This window comes from Heterocephalus glaber, unplaced genomic scaffold, assembly GCF_053883595.1.
Source record: "Heterocephalus glaber isolate CG9 unplaced genomic scaffold, H.glaber_assembly_v1.0 deba00001608, whole genome shotgun sequence".
Lineage (NCBI taxonomy): Eukaryota > Metazoa > Chordata > Mammalia > Rodentia > Bathyergidae > Heterocephalus > Heterocephalus glaber.
This window is the reverse complement of record NW_028258379.1, coordinates 38,764,748-38,786,723: the sequence shown is the minus strand read 5'-3', so window position 1 is coordinate 38,786,723 and position 21,976 is coordinate 38,764,748. Positions and strand designations below refer to the sequence as shown.

Sequence of the window (21,976 nt, the reverse complement as noted above, 5' to 3'; positions counted from 1 at the left end):
TGGATTGGACCGAAGGGCCCAAGACCATAGGGAGGAATGTCCTGAGGAAAGTCTGCAGATGTCTGGGTGGGGTGACCCGGGAGGGCCAGGATGCCACCACTGGGATGGAGGCAGGTGGATGGACCTAGCAGAGATGGAGGAGAGGAAAGACAGTCCAGAGCAGAGGGTGTGAACTTCTGGGAATGGCTGGCTGATCAATGTTGTGACCTCTGTGGCCTGGGCAACCCCTGCTGCCTGTGCTCAACTCTGCTCTGGTGCTGTGGAGTAGAGCACATGCCACTGGTAGACAGACAAGCATGGCTGCGTTCTAATAAAACTTTGCTTGCAAGAGTAGGCGGAGGGCAGGATTCCTGTGGTTGTGGTTTTCAGATCCCTGATCCCATCCTGGGGTGACTCTGCCTCCCCCAACAGCCCCAGTGTTTGGAGATGTTCTTGACTGTCACAGCTTTGAGAGGAGGTGCTGCTTGCCCAGGACAGCCCCGACTGTTCCTCCCAGCCTCGACCTTAGTGCCACATTGGTGACACCCATTCGGGGGCAGGAATAATCTGTGGCTACGGTGGGTGTCGAGTCATGACAGTTATGAAAGGGGTACAGGGTTTTGCTGTCATGAATGTTACCTTTTCTTTCAGTAAATGGGACAAAAAACAGCATAGAAAAGTAATAAAATCTTAATTAAGCTTACTTTAGTAACTAAAAGCTTAAGCAGGGTCAGCTCATCCTAGCAAATTAAAAACCATTTCTTTTGGGGACATGTGCAAAGGCAATCATTTAGGTTCTGTTTTTTCCCCAGATAGGAATGTTGTATTGATTAATATCCCCTGGGTCTCACACATTCAGGAAATATCCAGGATGTGATTGTGCTGCTTGAGACCCTGGATTCCCAGTTGCCCAGGGCCATCCTGGGTTCAGCTTCTTTGGGTTGAAGAGGCCATGGTTTCCCAGATGCTGGGCCCCAAGTCCTATGGCCTTGCTTCTTCCAGCCCTGGGGAGCTCTGCTGGAACGGGGTGTGGTCCGCTGAGTCCACTAGTTCTCCGGGCGACTTTCCAGAGTTGCCTGGCTCCCGTGCCTCTGAGGATCCCTTGGAAGTGGGTTGTCAGCCACCCTGGAGGACTGCGCCAGCCCTGTCCAGCCAGACGTCCTCACAGCAGCCAGAGTCACCGGACACCCGCCAGCCTCCACGCACTTCCGGAGGAGGCAGGAGTCCCCAGCACTGGCATCCAGCTCTTTCCATGGCCTCGGGGACAGGGACAGGGATGGGGTGTGCAGTTGTGTCCCTCTGTCTCTGAGCCACTAGACCCAAATTACTCTTCTTTCATTTCCTGCAATTGTTTTGGAAAGAAAAATTCTGTTCTTCTTAGGACATTCCCTAATTATTTGAAAGTTTCACCATAAGATTTAGTGCGTAACATTTGGTATATTAGAATATCAGCCTTTAAAAAAGAATGGTTCCATCATAAAATGAAATTTAATACCTTAATGAATTGATACCTGATGTCAGTACTTTTAGAAATATATATACATGTGTCATTCTAATTTTCAAAACTGTACATTTTCCCTTGCATCTTTATTTCGTTGTATCATCTCCCACAGATTTTTTAAAATAAAACTTTCATTTTAGAGTAGTTTCACATTTACAGAAAAATTGTAAAAATAGCACGTGCAGTCCCCTAGCTCTCCTACCTAGTTTCCCCTGTGATTATCATGTTATAATAGTATGGAGTATTCACAGTTAATGCACCCAAACCGGTACGTTATTATTAACTAAAGCCTTTGCCTTGTTCATATTTCTTTAGCTTTCTCTGCCTCATATCCCAAGATGCCATGTTTACACTTAGTCATCTTGTCCCATTTGACTGTCCCTGGCTATGACAGCTTTTGCGACTTTCCTTGTTTTTAGTGACCTTGACAGTTTTAAGGGATATTGGTTAGGTATTTTGCGGGTTTCTGACAGCTGGGACTGGTCTGGTTGCTTGGGGTTGTGGGTTTCAAGAAGGGGATTGCAGAGGTGACCTGTGATTTCTCTCACACCCCGTCAGGGGCTCGTGCTGTCAACACGACACATCTCTGCTGCTGGTGACCTTTGTCACCTGGCTGACATCGTGTTTGTCCAGTTTCTCCACTGTGAAGTTACCCTGTCTCCGTTCCTTGCTGTCTGTCCACTTCAGAAAGAAGTCAGCACAACCCACAGGTGACGGGTGGAGAGCTGCCCTCTATGTTTTGAGGGCAGACCGTCAACATAAATTGTTTTGAATTGTTCTGCACCACAGATTTACTGTGGCCCGTGTCAGTGTAGGCCCACGGGTGTTTGTTTTACACTTTTGGCTGTAATCCAATACTATGCTATTTATTTTGTTGCTCAAATTGTCCTGCTTTTGGCCCTGGGGCCTCATTCCGCTGGCTCCTGGGCCCTGCTGCCCTGTTGACACGGCTCTCGTTGTGGGTGTGTGGCTGTGTGGAGCATATTCCTGCTTTCTGGTTCCTCTTGTGTGTCTTCTGTTCCAGTCCCAGCCCAGGACGAGCTGTCCCTCCAGGGAGCCCTGGTTCTTTTCACTGGAGGATGTTAGGAACCAAAATGTGAGTTCGAGGCGTGCCTGTTGCTTGTAAGTCTGCTCTGATGTCAGAGCCAAGGGGTACTGAGTGTGAGGACTTGTGTGCGTGCACACCTGTAGCTGGTTCTGCGCTCGACCCTCTCTTTCTGTGCAGAGCTCAGCCTGAGTCCTGCCGATTGATGTCTCTGCCTTGAATCCGTCCACACCGGCTCATCCTACCCCTCCTCTGCCCCTTCCCAGTCGAGGCACAGTTTTGCCACAGTTGCCTCCCTCGGTGTGTTAGGCAAACGTACCTTCATAAGTCACTCCGGGAAAAGGGTTACGGGGGGCATTTTTGAGCCCTGGGAGCCCTGAAAGGGCTGGGGTGGCCCCAGAAAGAGGACCCTCAGATCCCTGAGGCACAGTTGGGTGTGCGGAAGTGCTCCCTTCCCCGCTGGCCCCACGCAGTCTCACGTGGGCCCGGGCTTAGAAGCCTAGGAAGGGGGCAGGAGAAGGAGGCTGCACAGATGGCAGGGAAGAGCCCAGCAGGACACAGCCTCAGCGGCTGTGCCCCTTCAGCCTGAGCTTGGGGCTCTGGAGTGTGGAGCACAGCTCAGAGCCCAGTGCCCGAGGCAATCCCCTGAGCTGCTGGGGTGACCCGGACGTCACGTCCCCAACTATGTCCAGGACACAAAGCCCAGGTTTCCTAACAAGGCTCCTAACTTCCTGGGAGGATGATGGGAAGCCCGTTCCAGTGGAGGAGACATGGCATCGGAGGACATTACCTGGGGAGGCTCCTGACATCTCTCCAGCTTTTCACAGATCCCACCTGACATGAGGACATGAGTGCTGCAAACACCACCTGCAAGTGACATCTGCCAAAGGGCCACACTGGTTGTCACTGCCTGGTACACATCAGACTTGCTTCTTGGGACAGCTTGTACCCCAGTTCTCCACAGGGTGGGAGGGCAGTGATTGCTGGGTGCCCTCCTGGGGTGGAGGAGGGCTTGGCCCACCTCTGGTTGGTTGGCACACTTCCTGGGCCCGCGGGTGTTGTCAGGAACACTGAGGTTACTGTGGATCAGGAACTTTCCCTGTTAAACATTCTTCAGGCTTCTGGTGTTTGCAGTCGTCTTACCTCGCTGAGGAGCACCAGGTGGGAGGTGGTGGCATTCCAGGGGAGGTTTCTACTGGACGGTGGTGACCGCTGACGTCAGGGGGCAGATGATGGCCTCTCTTGCATACACGGGAAATGCCTTGACTCTAGGCGTGCCCAGCTACCACTGCCCTGGCAGGGTTAAAAACGTGCTCTCTGAGAGAAAGACTTTCGCCATGACCTTTCCCCGTGCTTCCTGTGCATACAGTAATGCATGGTTGTGAGGAAACAGGACCAGGAAGTGCAGGGCCTGCTAGGAAGCTCTGGGTGTGGACAGGGTGTCCTCCTGCAGACCTTCAAAGTTTTCCAGCTGTTCGAGGCAAAGCACATACATTCCAGAATGTACCCCAGCCAAACTGGTTGGTCCTGCTCCTTGGGTCTGGCACTGTGTTCATCGACCACACTCTTAGGGTTCCTGGGTGCCAGGCTCTTTGGGCTCTAATGGAGGAAGAAGGATGCGGGGGCCTCCACCAGGTCAATACCAGGGTTGAGTCTGTGGAGCACCTGTGTCATTATCTAATGAACCATCAGTTATGTCAATTTTCCAGCCATCCTATAACCAAGCCCTGTCTCAGTCTGTTCAGGTTGCTGTAAGGAAATCACCATATACTAGGTCGGTGACATGCAATGGAAATGTGCTGCTCACGGTTCTGGAGGCTGGGAAGATGGAGGCACCAGCAGATCCAGTGTCCAGTGAGGGCCTTCTGCTTCTTATGAGGCCTCCTTGCTGTCTCTTCCCATGGCAGAAGGGGCAAGCAGCTCCCTCAGACTTATTTTGTAAGGACACGGATCCCGTTCAGGAGGACTCTGCCCTCTTGGGCTAAGTACATTCCCAAAGCTCCGCCTCTTAATGCTGCCACACTGGGAATTAGGTTCCAACAGGTGAATCTGGGGCAGGTACACAGATTCTGTGTGCCTTCTGACCATAGTAAAATCCCTTATCTGAAAATGGACTATCATCGTTTTGCCTTTTCTATTTCTAGAATACAAAACAGAACAAGATCACGAGAAAAGGAATTGCCCCATCCCCATTTCTCCTTGCTTCTGTGTAGGAAGTACTCAACAAAGGGCACATTGGAGGCAAATGTTGTGACTGGGAGGCTGGAGACATTCCACTGTTACAAGTCTGTGGAGGTCCCTTGACACATGGCGGATCTTTCTTGTTTATTTTCATGAGGGTTATGATGGTTAATCACAAATGTCAACTTGGTTGGAGAGAGAAATGCCTAGGAATTAGAGGACAGTGGGCACATTGAGAGTGGTATGGCTGCAGACAAATGCCTAGGAACGAGCAAAGCACACTTCCAGGGTGTCCGTGGGTGTTTCCCAAGACGATGGGATCTGAGGGCTCTAAGGTCATCAGCGGATGAACCCATTGATGGTATCATAACTTGGGAGTGATGGAGACTGGAGGTGGGGGCTAGAGGAAGGGAGGGGGTCCTGGGCAGGACCTTGGAACCACTCCAGTCCCTGGCCCCTCCCCCTTTGGCTTTCTCTGTTTCCTGGCAGTCCTGAGGCGAGCAGCTTTCCCTCACCATGACGTTTTCTGCCTCTCACAGGCCCAAAGCAGAGGAACCAGACAACAATAGACTGGAAGCACTGAAATCCTGAGCCAAGACTATCCCTTTCCTCCTTGAAGTTGTTTATCTCAGGTGTTTGTCACAGTGGCAAAAGGTAACACAAGGAATCGAGGAGGGATGCTCGTCTTTTGGGATGGGTGAGGATGGAGTTGGAGGCCGTTTATGGCACACTGTTTGTGGCAGTGGTGTCCAATCCTGCCACACCTGCCCTTTGTTTTGTTACCAATATTTTGTGATGCTCTGTGAAGAGTGCCAGATCATGGCTGGAATGTCCAGGCTTCCCTATACACTCTTTGGGTTGTGATGGTGCTGCTCTTCTCTCCCAGAGGGTGCTAGTCCTCCACCTTTGAGCCCAGTTGGCTTTTTGATGGATCATGGCCCACAGGATACCATAGAAATGGTGGTGAGTGGCTTTAGGGCTGAGGCTGCCCCAGCATTGCCGCTTCTCCCTTCTTCCTCTTGGAACCAAGGCCCAGTGGAGGGAGCCTGAACTGACCACGTGGAGAACTGGCATCCCACAGCTGTCCAGAGCCAGGCAGTCCCACTGATCTGCTGACTAATCACAAAGGTAAAGTGCCCTCAGCCTGCGTGCTGTGGAGCAGAGATGAGCTCTCCACACTGAGGTGCCAAACACCAACCTATGATACTGTGACCAAAGAATGGTTATCACTCTAAGCTACTATGTCTAGGGGGATTTTGTAATGCATCAAATAAATAATGATTTATTTTCTTTGAAAGTTATAGATTATATATTATATGAAATGCATAGCACACACCACATATTAGACTATGTAACCTCCCATGCATATAATTAAAGAAAAATGTAAAACTCTCAGGGCAATATGAAGGGAAAAGTAGGAAAGTAATTTATAATAAAATAATATGTGAATGCTAGAAAGACAACTATGCTTGAAGTCACAAAGAAGCAGTGAATTGTGCCTAGAGCCACCAGGAATCCCTCTGCTCCCCATGCGGGCTGCCACAGGGAGCGACATCGTCATGAGTGAGGTCATCAGCAATGTGGTTTTCCAAAATGGTGATTGGTCACATTTAGAAAAACAAGAAATAAAATTTGATCTCTGTTGAGGTACCAGTTACATTTTCATAAAATCAATTTTATATGAAAACAGTGCCTCCAGAATCCTTTGTGTTTATATATACAATGGAATGGTATTCTAGACTCAGGTAATTATAATCACATTCAAAAGCTAAGAGAAGTCATCACCAATAGACAGAAGTCCTTCAGCTAGAAGGGAATTAATATCATTTAGAAATATGGATTTTTTTTAAAAAAATGAGAAATAGTATCCGGAGAAATGGCAAAGACATGAGCAGCTGTTTATGACATTTTTCTCATTATTTAGATATCTTTGAATGATAGCTCATGGTTTTAACAAATAATAATGTATAGCAACTATAGCACAAAAGTCAGGAGGGAGAAAATGGAAATATACCCTTGTATGATTATATCAAAGGTAGACAGTGGTAAGTTAAAAATGTATACTATAAATCCCAAAGCTACTATTAATAAAAAGCTACTAAAATAGCCACTCAATATTGCCTATAGGCTAATAAAAGGATGCAATTATTTAAAAAATAGTTAACTCAAAAGGAGAAAAAAATGAATAGAACAAAGGACAGATAGAATAAATAGAAAACAAACAGGAAGTTTACAGATTTAAACTTAATCTTACCAATAATCACATTAAATATAAATGGTATAATACCCCATGCCATGACAGAGATTGTAAGATTGGGTAAAGGAACAAGAACTAATTATATACTGCTCATAAACAAAAAAAAATGCATCTTAAATATGAAGACACTTAGAGGCAGAAAAGGATATATTATGATAATAATAACCACATCAAATAGTTCACAATACTACTACACACTTAAAAATTTGTTAAAATAATAGATCTCATGCATTTTTTATTACAATGTTAAAGAAAGGACTAGCTGCTAAAAAGAAAGCTGGAGGGACAATATTAGTATCAGATAAGGTAAATTTCAGGGCGAAGAATATTAACAGGACTAAAAAGGTCACTTCATAATGATATAGAAGTCAACTCAGCCAGAGGATGTCATCACACTTTGTATATCTAATAACAGAACTCCAAAGTAGATGCAGCAAAATCCGATTGAGAGAAAAATCCTCAATTACATTCAGAGATTTCAATACACCTCTTTCAATTTTTGACAGAAAAAATACACAGACAATCAGTAGAGACAGAGGAGGGTTAACAACGCCATCAGCCAACTCAATCTAATTAATATTTAGGGTCACCCACCCAGTAATATGAGAACACCCATTCTTTTCAACTGTTTACTAAGATAGGTCATATTCTGTGCCATACAACAAGTCTCAATAAATTAAGAGGTTTCAGATCATACAAACAGTGTTGCCTGACCACGATGGAATTAAATTAGAAATTAGTAACTGAAAGGCACCTGGACAATCCCCAAATATTTGGAAATCAAACAGTGTACTTGTAAATAACTTATGGGTCAAAGAAGAAGTCAAACAGGAACTAAGAAAGTATTTTGAACTGAATGAAAAGTTAAAACACTACATATTATAATTTGTGGAATGCTACTGATAAAGAGTTCTCAAGAAGAAATTTGATGCATGAAATTCTCAGAAAAGAAAGAAGATCTCAGATTAATAAACTCAGTTTCTACCCTAAGAAATATAAAAAAGCAGGGAAAGGTCAAAGGATGTAGAAGAAAGGAAATAAAAAAAGAACAAAATGGAAATCAATGAATACCAACCACTCACAAAAGATCCAGGAAGAAAGTAGAGAAAATAAAACCAAAAGGTGGTTCTTTAAATAGATCAATGAAGTCAATGAACCTCTACATAGACTGATCAGAGAAAAAGAGAGAAGAAACAAATGGCCAGTAGAAGAAAAGAGAAAGGTGACATGACTATAAATCATGGTTACTTACAATAGGAGAACATTATGAAAATCTTTATGCCACTGAGTTTGCAACTTAGGTGAAATGGGCAAATACTTTGAAAGATGCGAATTACCAATGCTCATAATTAAAAGTTAAATAACTTCACTGGCACTCTATCTTTTATACAAGTTGCATTTGTAATTAAACACTTTCTCAAAATGGAAGTGTTAAGCCAAAATGACTGTATGGGTGGATCCTACAAAACATGTAAGAAGAAATATATCAGTGCTAACACAGACAGTATTTTTTAAATTTAAGAGGTAAGACTGCTTTCCAACCATTTTATAGGCCAGTATTATCCTGATATCAAAACAAGACAAAGGCATTGTAAGAAAAGAGAATTATAGACCAAAACTCTTCATGAACTGATGCAAAAATTCTAAAGAAACTTTTAACAAATTGAATCAGACAATACACACCAAGCTAAAACATCATGAACTTGTATAGTTTACCTCAGGCTAACATTAGAAAATCAATCGGTGCAATGCATTACATTAATACACCAGAAAGCAGAACTGTCTGGTCATTTCAGTGGATTCTCTCTTTCTTTTCCTAACACAAGCATTTAGCTAAATCCACTATACAATTCCAAAATAGAGCAAAACAAAACAGACAAAAACCTCTCAGCAAACCAGGAAGTGAAGAATTTTCCTCAATGTGACACAGGACATCTGCAAAATACCTTCAGTGAGCAGCAAGGACTGAATGGTTTTCCTCTAAGATTAGGGGCAACACAAGGGTGTGTCCTCCACTCTTTATACTTGTCATTGTGCTGGAGCCCCTAGCAAGTGCAAACAGGAAAATTAACAAACAAAAGACAATCTGATTAGAAAATAAGAAATAAAACTGAATTTATGATGTGATTGTTGTTGAAAATATGATGTAATCCACATAAAAGCTTCCAGAACTAAAGTTAGCAAGGTTGAAGCATGCAAAATCAATATACAGATATCAGTTGTATTTCTTTTAAAATTTTCCTTCTCCTCTCACCCCTTCTGAAGTGCTAGATATTGAACCCAGGCCCTTTGCACTGAGGTATGTAAGACAGTCCTTTTTAATTTTTTTTTTAATTTTGAGACATGGTCTTGTTAAGTTGCTAAGTAGCCCAGGCTATGCTCAAACTTGCAACTCTGCCTCAGCCTCCCAGAATACTGGGATTAGAGATGTACGCCACCACACCCAGCTACCAATTGTATTTCTGTATACTAAGAATGAAAAAATCAGAAATTGAAACTTAGATCTACATTTATAATAGTATAAAACACAAAATATAAAGATACATTTGACAAAAGATGTGCTCGTTGTATACATTGAGACACAAACTTGCTGAGAGAAATCAAAGAAGACATAAAGAAGTGGAGACCAATACTGTGTCTAGGAGTCAGAAGACATTTATTGGTCACTGTATGGATTTCACAAACTCTCAGAAAAATCTCAACAGTTATTTTTTTTCACACGTGACAAACCGATTCTGAAATTCCTATAGAAATGAAGCTGAGAATAGCTAAAACAATTTCGAAAATGAAGGTGAACATCATCTGACTTTAAGATCTCTCATAAGAGGACAGTACTCAACTCAGTGCAGAGCTGACCCTAGAAAAGACAAAAAAGTCAGTGGAATAGAATCAAATTCAGAAGTAAACCCACACATCCATGGTGAACTCCTCAAGCTTGTGGAGAAAGGGTCATCATTTCACCCACTGATGCTGGAACTTTGCACAAACATATGAAAAATTTTGACTAGAAAGGAATCCTAATCCTAAACATAAAGTCTAAAGCTGTGGAACTTGCAAAAATAAAATAGCAGAAAACTTTGATGACATTGGGTTAGGCAGAGATTTCTTAGATAGGTCAACAAACCTGTGATCCATAAAAGAACTGATAGATTAGGTTTCACCAGAATGTAAAAAAATCTTCTCCTCTTCAAAAGCCATCTTAGGAGAATGAGAAGATGGGGAGAAAATATCTCCAAGTCACATATCTGATAAAGATTTTTTTTTTGGTACCAGGGATAGAACTCGGGACCTTGTGCTTGTGAGGCAGGCGCTGGAACCACTGAGCTAAATCCCCGGCCCCTGATAAAGATTTGTATTCAGAATATATGAAGAACTCTAAAATCTCAGAGATTAGAAAACCTAGAAATAAGGCAACTCAGCTTGGACAGATTTTTATCGGAGCCAAGCAAGAAATATGTAGCAAATAAGGCAAAGGAAGCCGTGACGTATCAGTATACACCCAGGATCAGGGGTAAACTAGAAAGATGGGGCATGGCCAGTGCTGGCAAAGAATGTGGAGCCACTGAAGTGTCCTGCATCACAGGGAAAGGGACAAGCCATGTGGTAAAGGAATTTGACAGCCATTGTGCTCCATCCCAGAGGAATAGAGCGATAGAGACGTGGGCACAGGGGTGAGAGCAACTCTGCTCATAACTGCTGGTGTCTGGAAAGGACTCCCGCGTCCATCCCAGTGCAGACCACCATGGACTGCACTCAAGAATAAAATGAAACCCACCTCTGCCACAACATGGACCAATTCCATAATAACTGTGCCAAGAGGCAGAAAGCGGACTAGCAGGGCACGTACAGCAAGAGTTCACTTACATGAAGCTCTAGGAAACACAACTCGTCTATAGTGACAGAAAGCAGATTTGTGGCTTCCTGAGCGTGGTGGGAACTGGACGTGACACAGAAGCGTTGTGGGAGGCACAGGAAGCGTCTTCGCAGGGCGTGATGGATGTCTTTGCTCCCTTGAGCATAGCGCAGTCCTCATGCGCGTGGGTATATGATACGCGCACGCAGTCACATACACATTAATGTCAACAGAGTAGTTAAGAATGTAAACAGTGCCTCCTAGACAATGTGACCTGCAAAATTGCTCCCCTCCGTTCTCCACAAGGGCCTTAAAACCTTCCCTGAAAACACTGCCTGACAGGGTTGGAATCACGGTTGGTGGTTGACTGATCCACCCTGGATCCTCCTCATACAGCTCTGTTCCGAGAGACCTTGTTTGCCTTGAACTCCACACTACGGTTTGTGTTTATGCTCTAGCCCGGGGGCAGCCAGGTAATTGTTAAAACCTCAAACAGTCTCATTGTTTTTACCATTGTTTTACCCCGCAATTAAAGAGGATATTTAAGGCTATTCCTTGGTTTGAACCTATCATTTAAGGATCTTGGCTTTCTTGCCTACTAATTTCTACCCTTTCTGTGGGCCCCTTCAGTGTCCTAGGTCTGAGTTAGTTTAGCAGTTAGATCTGCTCAGTTCTGTATATCCACACTGAGCTCTTGACGGAGGGAGGAGCAGCTGACGCTGCTGCTGCTGAGCAGCGTCCACCCTAATAAGTGTGTCTAGTGGACTGCCATTCCCCTAGCACAGTGATGTGCTGCTCTGCATTACTTGCCAATGACTTGGTGCATTTACTCTCTCTTCTTTTTGGTATCCTTGCCTCTAGCAAGACTTAACCCTGAGGAAGTGCCGGTCCTTACTGACTGGCTGACTTGGAGGGGAGCACAGATAACCTATTAACAGTTAATAAGCAGCCTAGGAAGTTTCTTCCCTGTGTGTCAGGACCCACTTATAAAACACGGATGCCTTCAATAATGTGCTTGACTGGACAGAACCATTCCCTCTTGTAAAAAGTGAAAATAAAAAGCCAACGTCTAGGCCTGCATACCCCAGTTACTTTACTTCCCAAACATGTGTTGTTTTCATTGGCTGTGGTAGGACAAGGTGGAAGCAATACTGAGTAATTAATTTGCCTACAAAGGCAAGACAGGAAAAGGTGTACTGGGTATGCTGTTGATGTAGCCTTAGGCACTCCAGGTTTACACAGTATTTATTTGTGTGACAGAATCTGAATTATGAAGGTGAATGTGGACCTAGATTTTTTTTAAAGTAAATTCAGAAATGTTAGGTCCAGAGAGGAGAACCGAAAATATTAAGGAGGCAGTGTGAGGACATATACAAAAGAGCCATTGTATAGAAGGTGGGGTGCTCTCACACAGCTGTGATGGATCAGAAAGAGAACATGAACTCAGGGAATCTAGATGGATGCACTGGTGATCAGCTTGTTGCCTGCTGTTGGGGAACTTGAGAAGCTTTCTGGATGTCACCGTCTGATGTCTTGGAAACCAACTCCTGGAAGATGGGGCTGCTGTTAGCTACGTAGGACTGCCTCGGAGAATGTTTGTTCTGATACTTTGGCTACTTGATCAATTAGATAAATTTTTCCAACTCCCGATTATACACAAAATTTATGATTACTGAAGTAAAGTGAGAAAACGCCAAAAAAGTATAAGGAAATAGACAAGACTCGTTTGGATAATTCAATGGTAGACGCAGTTCTTGCTATGTTGTGGCAGAAAGCTTAGCAACCTGCTAGCCTGCAGAACCTGTAGGTGATGAACTGGGTTATACAGCTAAGGAGAATTCCAAGCAGTGTTGAGGTATTGCCTGGTGTCTTCTGTTTATAGTAAAACGTGAAGGGAGAGAGATAAATTGAGACAAATATTAAACAAAAAGGAACTGGGACTGGATGGCTTTGAAAAATCTAAACCTGTCCAGAGGCAACAGATGCTCAACTTAAGATGGCACGGTCTCAAGCAAAACCCAAGGGTGTGACCCCAAACCTTTTGCTAAAACCCCAAAGATCAAAAGGTCAGAGCATTCAGTCCCACTGACAGGAATGTGGGGAGAGAGGAACTCCTAACCTCTTGGTGGAAGGTAAATCAGTAGAGCCACTTCAGAAGATAATGTGGAGGATCCTTAGAAAACTAAAAATAAATGTCCAGTAGGTACCTGGAGGGAACAGAGTCGCAAAGGAAAGAGACACCTGCACATTTGAGATTACTGTGGCACTGCTCAAGATCCACCAGTGAACGAAAGCAGCCTGGTTGCCACCCACAGAGCACCAGACAAAGAAAGTGCATCGCCCGCGTGTACACAGCTTAGCAGGGCACAGACTCAGTTACCTGCAGGAAAATGGGTGGCACTGGGGAGCGGCTGGTTAAGCGAAGTGTCCAGGCCCAGAGCGTCAAATATCGCATGCTTTATCTCATAGTGGAGTAAAAAAAAAAAGAAGACTATTAGGGAAAGAGACTGAGGGAGGAGAGAGGGGAGAGGACAAAAGGAGGTGGAAGGGAGGATGGTGTGGGATGTGTGCATGTCTGGAAATGTCACAGCGAAACCCATTAATTTGTACAATTACTATACATCCACAATTATAATGTACACACTCACACTGTATATAACACTCATGATTATAACATGCAGGGAGAGGGGACTCCTCCCAGGCCCTCAGCGGAAGCAGAGGACGGCCAGACATGTCTCCATCGTGCACTGTGCCAGCAGGCAGGACAGAGGCTCCTGAGCTGGGGCAGAAAGTGGCTTCATGGCAGACGCCCGTGTCACGAGGGCCTGGGGCACCTTGTAAGGGACCGGGAGGCTGCAGGACCTGAGGGTTGTCTCCAGGTGGTGGCCTGCAAAGTGCCAAGAAATAGCTGCAAGGAAATGAATCCCCTCACGGCAGCCTGAATAACAGTCTCTCCCGTGGCTATCCTGCTCTGCCCTGGGGGCCAGGTGGGGAACAGAAACTGAGCAGAGGTGCATGTGCAGTGCTGGTCCCTGGTAACCCGCTGTGCAAGAGCAGAAAACTGGGGCATGGAGCTTTGACAGATGCGCTCTCTGCAACCTGAACCCGGACCCGATTCAGAACATGACCCTTGAGGACTCCAGGAGGGTTCCGTGCTCCGTCCCAGAGTCCCCAGCCTGAAACCACCAGGGCGAACCTCTTCTGACACTGTTTACAGATTAATTTTGCTCTTCTGTAATTTAATGTAAGTGGAATCATACAGTGTATACTTTTCTGTGTATTTTGTTTTGTTTTGCTTTGGGTTTTTTGGTCTGGCTTCTTTTACTCAGCATGCTTTTGAGATTTATTCACATTGTTGCGTGTCTCGGTAGCTGGTCTGTTTGGTGGCTAAATCTTTTTCTGTTGTATAAATCATATTTTTTAACAGCATTTTCCTATTGATGAACTCAGAGCAGTTTCTAGTTTGGGGCTGTTATGTAAAAACCAGCAACGGACATTTTTTGAATACATCCTTTTGTGAATGAGTATGTGTTTTCTTTTCCCTTCGTCAAACACCTATCTGTGGACTTCCAGGGTCATGGGATAGGTCTACGTTTAGGAAACAACAAGGTATTCTTCCAAAGTATCAGTATCATTTCCATTCTCATCAACAGTGTCAAGAGTTCCAGTTGCATGATCTTCTCATCATTTGGTGTTTTCATCCTTCTTAATTTTAGCTATCTAAATAGGGTACAGTAGCGTATCTGTGGCTTTAATTTTCATTTTTGTGTTTTTGGATGATGCTGAGTCCTTTTTTCTTTGTTTACTGGACATTTGTGTATCTTGTTTGAAATTTCTCTTTTCAAAACCTTTGCCCCACCTACTCCTTGAGGAGACGGTTGTTTATCTTCTATTGTTGAGTTGGAGGAGTTCTTCCTGTATCCTGGATACCAGTCTTATGTCAGAAATTTGTTGTACAAAAATTATCTCTCAGTCCGCAGCTTGCTTGTGAATTACCCTCATGATGTCTTTTGATGAGCAGAAGATTTGCTTTTTGGCAAAGTCTAGTTTTCCTATTTCTTTTATAGCTATTGTTTTGTAGAACTTGTTAAAGAAACCTTTGCTGATCCTCAAGTCCTAAGTGTATTCTCCCGTGTTTTCCTGTGTGAGTTTTATAATCCTCAGTTCCTGAAGCTTTATAGTAAGTGTGAAGTCAGGTTCAGGTATCAGTTCTCTCATTTTGTCCTTTTTTTTGAAGTTGCTGTGATATTTGAGGTCAGTGCTGCCCATGAGGACTTTATGCAGTGTTTAAGAAGGGTCACCATGGGCCCTGGTGAGTATTTAGTCTTCCAAATGTGATTAACAAGGAACTGAATTTTAATTTTCCAAGTCGCCACATATGGTTCGTGATGCCCTGAGGTACAGGGAAGCTGAAGGTTCCTTACGTTCCCTTATACATTTCAGAATGAGCTTGTCAGCTGCTGCAGAGCAGCGGCTGGCACTGAAGTGGAGCCCCCCTGGGCCCACTGAAGGGTGTGCAGGACTGAAGCTTGGCAGACGGATCAATCTGCCCACTGTATTGCACTGTTTGTTTGTCCCTTCATTTTTGATGGTGGTTGGAGTGGATTTACTTTTATAATTTTTTTTCCAATTGTTTGCCAAGGTAATTTTTGTATCTTCACTTTCTCTCCTTTGACCTTGTGAAATTCACTGATTAGTTCTAGTAGTGGTTTTGGCAATTTTTCAGATTTTCTATGTAAATAATCGTATTATTTGAAACCACATAGTTGTACTTCTTCCTTTCCAGTCTGGATGACTTTGTTTATATACTTCTTTTCATTGTCTTATTTTTCTGTCCAGGGCTTCCAAGGCTGTGTTAAATAACAGTGGGGAGAGTGGATATCCTAGTCTTGTTCCTGGGCTCCCTGGGGAAAATTGCAATCTGTCATCATTAACTACAGTATTATGTGTGTCTGATGTCACTGCCAGCTTCTATCAGGAATGGGTTTTGTTAAATACCTATTCTGCATTTATTGAATTGGTCCTAGGGCTTCTCTTTAGTCTGTTAACACTTTAAATGATGTCTACTTGTTTTTTAAAGTTAATTTAACCTTAAGTTTTTGGAGTATATCCCATTGAGCACGATGCACTACCTTTTTACATATTGCTGTGTTCTGTTTACTAATGTTTTGTTAAAATTTTTGCATCTAGGGCCGGGGATTTAGCTCAGTGATTCCGCCACTTGCCTCACAAGCGAAAGGACCCGAGTTCGATCCCTGGTACCAAAAAAATAAATAAATACATAAATAAAAAATTTTGCAACTATGCTCCTGAGTAATACTAGTCTATAATTTAGGGTAGCATCTTTGTCAGGCTCCCATTTTAGGGTTTCAGTGGCCTGTACAGCAATCTGGGAAGGGTTTCTGTCTCTCTTTTAAGAAAGAGTTTTAGTGCTGCTGTTATGACATCCTTAAATGCTGATAGAATTAACTAGTGAAGCTGTTAACCGTTCGAGGTTTCCTTTGTGGACAAGTACTTGATATAAAAACGAACACTTTTTAGATACATCAACTGTTGAAATTTTATGTTCTAAAGAATTTGTCCATTTCATCCAAATTGCAGGGTATGTTGAAGTTAGCATAGTCTATAATTGCATTAATCCCCACACAACCTGCAGTGATATCTCTCCTCTCAGTCTCAGTATGGTTAATTTGTTCCTCCTCTATTTTCTTTCTTTCTTTTTTCTTTTTGGTACTGGGGATCAAACTAGGGACCTTGCGCTTGCGAGGCAGGCAGTGGAACCACTGAGCTAAATCCCTGGCCCCCTCTTCTATTTTCTTGATCAAAAATAGCTAGAAGTATATAAATCATATTTACCTTCAAAGAACAAGCTTTGGTTACGTATTTGGGTTTCTGTACTTTTTGTTTTGATTGCATTGATTTGTGCTCTTATGTTTCGTATTTCCATCTGTCTACTTACTTTTGGTTTCTTTCCTTCATGTCTTAAGTTGGAACTTGGATCATTTAGATATTTCTTCTCTTCCAATATAAGCATTTAAAGCTAGTATCTTCCCTGAACGCACCAGTCTCCCTTGGTCCCACGAATTTTGACGTGTACTTCCATAATCAGTCAGTTCAAATATTTTCTAATTTCTCTTGTGACTTATTCTTAACCCACATGTTATTTAGAAGTATGTTGCTTAATTTTCAAAATTTGCAATTTTGTGGATATTTTATTGTTGTTTGAGCCCTAATTCTCTTCTAGTCAGAGAGTACACTTTTGTACTCTAATGAAACTTGTTTTATGTCTTAATGAATGTATCATGTGCATTTGAAGAGAAAGTATATTCTCCAAGTTTTATTGATTAGAGTAGTCTACAAATACACCACTCTTGAAGACAGTTTTATCTGATGTATTAATGTAGTCACTCTAGCCTTCTTTTGCCATATATTTCTATTCATTTACTTTCATATATCTTCATATATATATTATATATATATTTCTACTCACTTTCAATCTATCTGTATATTTTAAAATGTGCTCATCTTATAGATCACATATAATTGGGTCCATGGATTTTTTAAAATCAATTCTATCTCTGCCTTTTAATTACAGTATCTAGTCAACACTTAAGGAACTTTTTATATGATTGGACTTTTTGTGGGTTTTGTGCTTTTCTCATAGCCTTTTTGTTCCTCTGTTTTTCCCTTTTGACCTTCTTTTAGATTATATGAACTTTTTTTTTTTGGTACCAGGGATCGAACTCAGGTCCTTGCACTTGCGCAGCAGGAGGCGAAACCACTGAGCTAAATCCCTGGCCCTAGATTATATGAACTTTTCAGAATTTTGTTTTAATTTATCTATTGACTTTCAGATATTTATCTTTGCATGTGTTAGTGTCTTCTCTAAACATTATAACACTCACCCTTACCTTATCATTGTCTGCCTAGTGATATTATTGTGCTTCGCTATGGAACATGGAGTCACTGACTGCATAGGTTTTTTTTTTTTTTGGTACCGAAGATCGAACTCCGGTCCTTGTGCTTGGAAAGCAGGTGCCGGAACCACTGAGCTAAATCCCCGGCCCTACATAGGTTCTTTTACCCGTCTCTCACGTTTGCACTGTAGTTATTGTATATGTCATGTCTATGTTAAAGTTCCAACCAGATAGTGCTATACTTTTCACATAGTTATGTATATTTTAAATCAATTAAGAAGAAAACTAGTTTTTATAGTTATCAAGAAATTCCCATGCCCACCATTTCCAATAATGTCCCCTTTTCTAGATGACCCAAATTCCCAGGTGGTATATTATTTTTTAAAATGAAAAACTTCCCCTAACATTTCTAAGTGGAGACCTGTCTGAATTCCAGTTATCTTTTGTCTGAAATTATATTTGCTTGTCTTAATTCTTAAGAGTTATATTCAGTGGACATAGAGATCTGGGTTCACAGATTCAAACATTTTAATTGAGAGAGTTGGAGACGCTGTGGGGTGTTGCTGGCCTTCTGCAGTGATGAGCTGCAGGCCTTTTGCTTTGCTACTCTGTGTGTGTGATATTTCATTTTCCCCTAGTCGCTCTTCAGGTCCTTTTTTCATCTTTCACTTGGCACCGTTTGGCTGTGGATGACTCGGTATGGTTTTCTTTGCAGTTTTTCTGCTTGAGGTTCTCATTTCCTTACCTCTAAACTTATATCTTTTATCTGATTTGGAGAACACTTGACCATTAATTTCCGAGTCCTACTTTCTTTTTCCTCTCCTTCCCACAAAGCACACCGATGGGAGATTTGTCCCACAGGCTTCTGAGGCTCTGTTCATTTTTAAAATATTTTGTTTATATTTTTCAACTTGGATAATTTGCCTGTTTTCAAGTTCATAAACTCCAGTATCATATTCATTACATTATTAAATCTATATAAGAAATTTACTTCCCATGTTGTATTTTAATTTTACTTGAAATTTAATTTTTATCAGGACATGTTTGCAGTACATAATGATTATGTTCATCATGGGGAGTTGGTATATGTACATTGTATTTTTACAAAAGACTCAATTTTTACAGAAGTATGAGGTTCACAGCAAAATTAAGAGGAAAGTACAGAGATTTCCCATAGACCCTGTGGTCCCCCCAAATGCAGAGGCTCCCCATTATAATAAACATTCCCCACTAAGGTGGGACACTGTTAATATCTGAATCAGCAGGCACAAGTCATTGTCATCTGAGGTCTGCAGTTGATGTTAAGGTTCACAGTCCATGGTGTACAGTCCATGGACCCTAAGTGACTGGTACGTATTCAGTGTTATGGTATCGTATAATCATATATATTTATATAATTTTGATGCTGTAGGATTTTTCATTGACTTTATACTTTCTATTTATCTGTTGACATCTCTTATCTTTACTAGAACAGAGAGAATATTTTTATTTCTGGCCCTACTTTTAAATCTTTATCTTACAATTTTAAAATCTGAATAATTTGCAGTTGGTCTCCATTTATTGTATTTTTTCCTGTGGGTAAGTCATATTTTCTTTCTTCTATGTTGTGTAATTTTAGATTGTGTCCTGGACATTGGGAATGCCATCTGGATTCTGTTATAGTTCTCTAAAGTATGTTGATTTTGTAAAAACCAGACGATTACTTGGTTGGACTCACACTGAGAACTGTCTCTTGGTGCAGCTCTTCTTAGGACAGTTCTGTTTTGTCACTGTGGAAAATCCTTGTGGGCAGCATGGTTAGGTTGTGCCAGTGAATTCGGGTCATCCCTGCTCTGGCTTTCTCTGCTCTAGAAATATAGCCTCCCTCTCCAGTATCCATGGGTGCTTCGAACTCTATCTTCAGGTTTGTCAGGACAGAAAATCGATCTGTTTTCTTTTAGATATTTAGCTACTTGCAGGGTTGATAACTTTAACTTGCTATCAGGAGAAAATCTATACAAATGGGAATTTTATGTACCAAATATTAATTTCCCTCTAGAATCTGCCTATTCTTCACCTTTTCAATGTAAAACAAAACTTTTACATTTTTATTCTGAGTTAATAGTTATTTTCTTTGAGAGGGTTGGGTCTAGGAAAAGCTTACTGGATCGTATCAGAAGGAAAATACCTCCTCCATTTTCTTTCTTTCTTTCTTTCTTTCTTTCTTTCTTTCAGCACTAGGCATTGAACCCAGGGCCTTTAGACTGAGCCAAACCCCAAACCCTTGCCTTGCTGAGTCCTTAAGTTGCCCAGGCTGGGCTCAAACTTGTGACATTCCTGCCTCAGCCTCCCAGAATGCTTGAATTACAGGTGTGAAACCCTGGATTTAAAAAAAAGTGTTCGGTTGGGTGTTCTGGGGATGTAGTTCAGTGTGAAGGCCTTGGGTTGAATCTCGAGTATAAAAAAAAAAGGCTAAACTTAAATTAAGGTCAATGTAAATGAAGAGTTCAAGGTGACAGTAATCCAATTTGGCTAAATCCTGGATGACTTTGAATTTTTAAAGAAATATATAAAAATTTAAAAAAATTACAGAGTTCTATTTCTTAGTAAATTTTTATTGAATTATGTATGATGATAGCATTAAGGCATTGCCCATATCATAAAATAGTTTTTAAAATGCAGTTTTTAATACCTACGTGCAATTTTATCACATGGGTTCGTATTAATTTATTTAGCTATTTCTTCACTGTAAATTTATGTTGTATCCATATTTTTGACCAGTATCAGTCACGATTCCAGGAAACATCTTGTATGTAAATCTTCAGTGACGTATCTGACTGTAGAAGAAATCTTAACCCCTCCTCCCTGGAACTGATGGTCTGGGTTAACTGTTGTTCCTGGGCCTCTGATGCCGGTGCACAGGATGCTCTCTCTTCTCTCACCCTCCTGCTGTGGAGATGTGTGCCAGGCGGAAGTTAAATGCACTCGTTCCCAAACCTGCTTATGTTGGTTTTTATTGTGATATAAAGAAAGAAGAGAACGATGAAGTTGAAGGCTTTGGGGACACTCAATAAAGTGAAGCAATAATAAAATGGCTACAAAATTAGGTTATGGGCCAGGCAACCATGAACAATTTGAGAAAATCACAAGGCCAAGTATAGAAAGAGTCTACTTTGGCCTGATACCCAAATAATTGTAAGTTTATACTCCACTTTAAGGAAACCAAAGCTCAAAATTGACAGCATGTATCACATAGGGGTGCGGTGCATGTGAGAGACACTGCAGGGCTCTAGCTGGAGGATCCACACTCGGAGAAGGGCCTTGGTCTCCATTGCAAGACTGATGAATGAATTCGTATTTTATATTGTAACTCATAATCAAATGTTATTGTCTATTTGTGCCGTTGTTTGAGACTTCCCTATTTAACTGGCCTTTCCATGAATCGACCAGATTGTCTAGTGGTCCCAAGAGCATGAGAAAAGGAGACTTTAATTGTATTTCCTTGGGATACATTCTTAGAAATGATATTACTGAGTATTTAAAAACTATTAATCCATATTACCTAATTTCCCACTTTAATTGTATTTCCCCAGGATAGATTCCTAGAAATGTAATTACTGAGTATTTTTAAGTCTATCAATCCATAGTACCTAATTTCCCAGGAGGGAGGTTATATCAATTTATGTTCTCAATTAGGGCTGGGTCTCAAGTTTTAAAATTTATATGCAAGCCTCTGATGTCTTCTCTCCAGCTCAAATCAGCAGGCACATGGTAGAATCGAGAACCTTTGGCCTAACACTTCTTTAAAGAAGCCACAAGATGAAATGGAATGCAACTCCTTTTCTGTCAATGTCAGATTTTTGTGAATCTTCTCTGCAAAATAAAATTCCAATCATAAAAGCACTGGGATTGTTTGCCAGACAGACCCCAAATTCTATGAATCACTTTATAATATTTGGGCTATCAGAATGTTTTCTTTTTTTAATGCTGGAAGGTACCACAGGGATTAGCTTATTAAAATTCCATTTTATAAATTGAGCCCTGGAAAGGGGAACCAGGAAAAGTGACTTCTCTTGGCTCCTGGTCCAGTGTGGCTCTTCCATGCATATCACTGCCATTGCCACACAGCTCTGCCTTCTCACGGGATGGCTGAGCGGTGTTATCAGATCCCATCTACCATATGAGCTAACGTTTTCTGAATGCTGAAGCGTGCCAGATACTGTTGGATGTGCTTACCTGGATCCAATTATCTCATTATCCCACG

At 42.1% G+C, this 21,976-nt stretch overlaps 1 long non-coding RNA gene across 1 annotated transcript; it reads left to right on the top strand.

Annotated features, from left to right (window-relative positions):
- The first annotated feature begins 2,419 nt into the window (after nt 1–2,419).
- Nucleotides 2,420–12,427, top strand: LOC147822870 (uncharacterized). The gene is made up of 2 exons (XR_015445180.1): nt 2,420–2,576; nt 5,246–12,427. It is a non-coding gene; the product is annotated as an uncharacterized LOC147822870 (long non-coding RNA).
- The last annotated feature ends 9,549 nt before the right edge of the window (nt 12,428–21,976 follow it).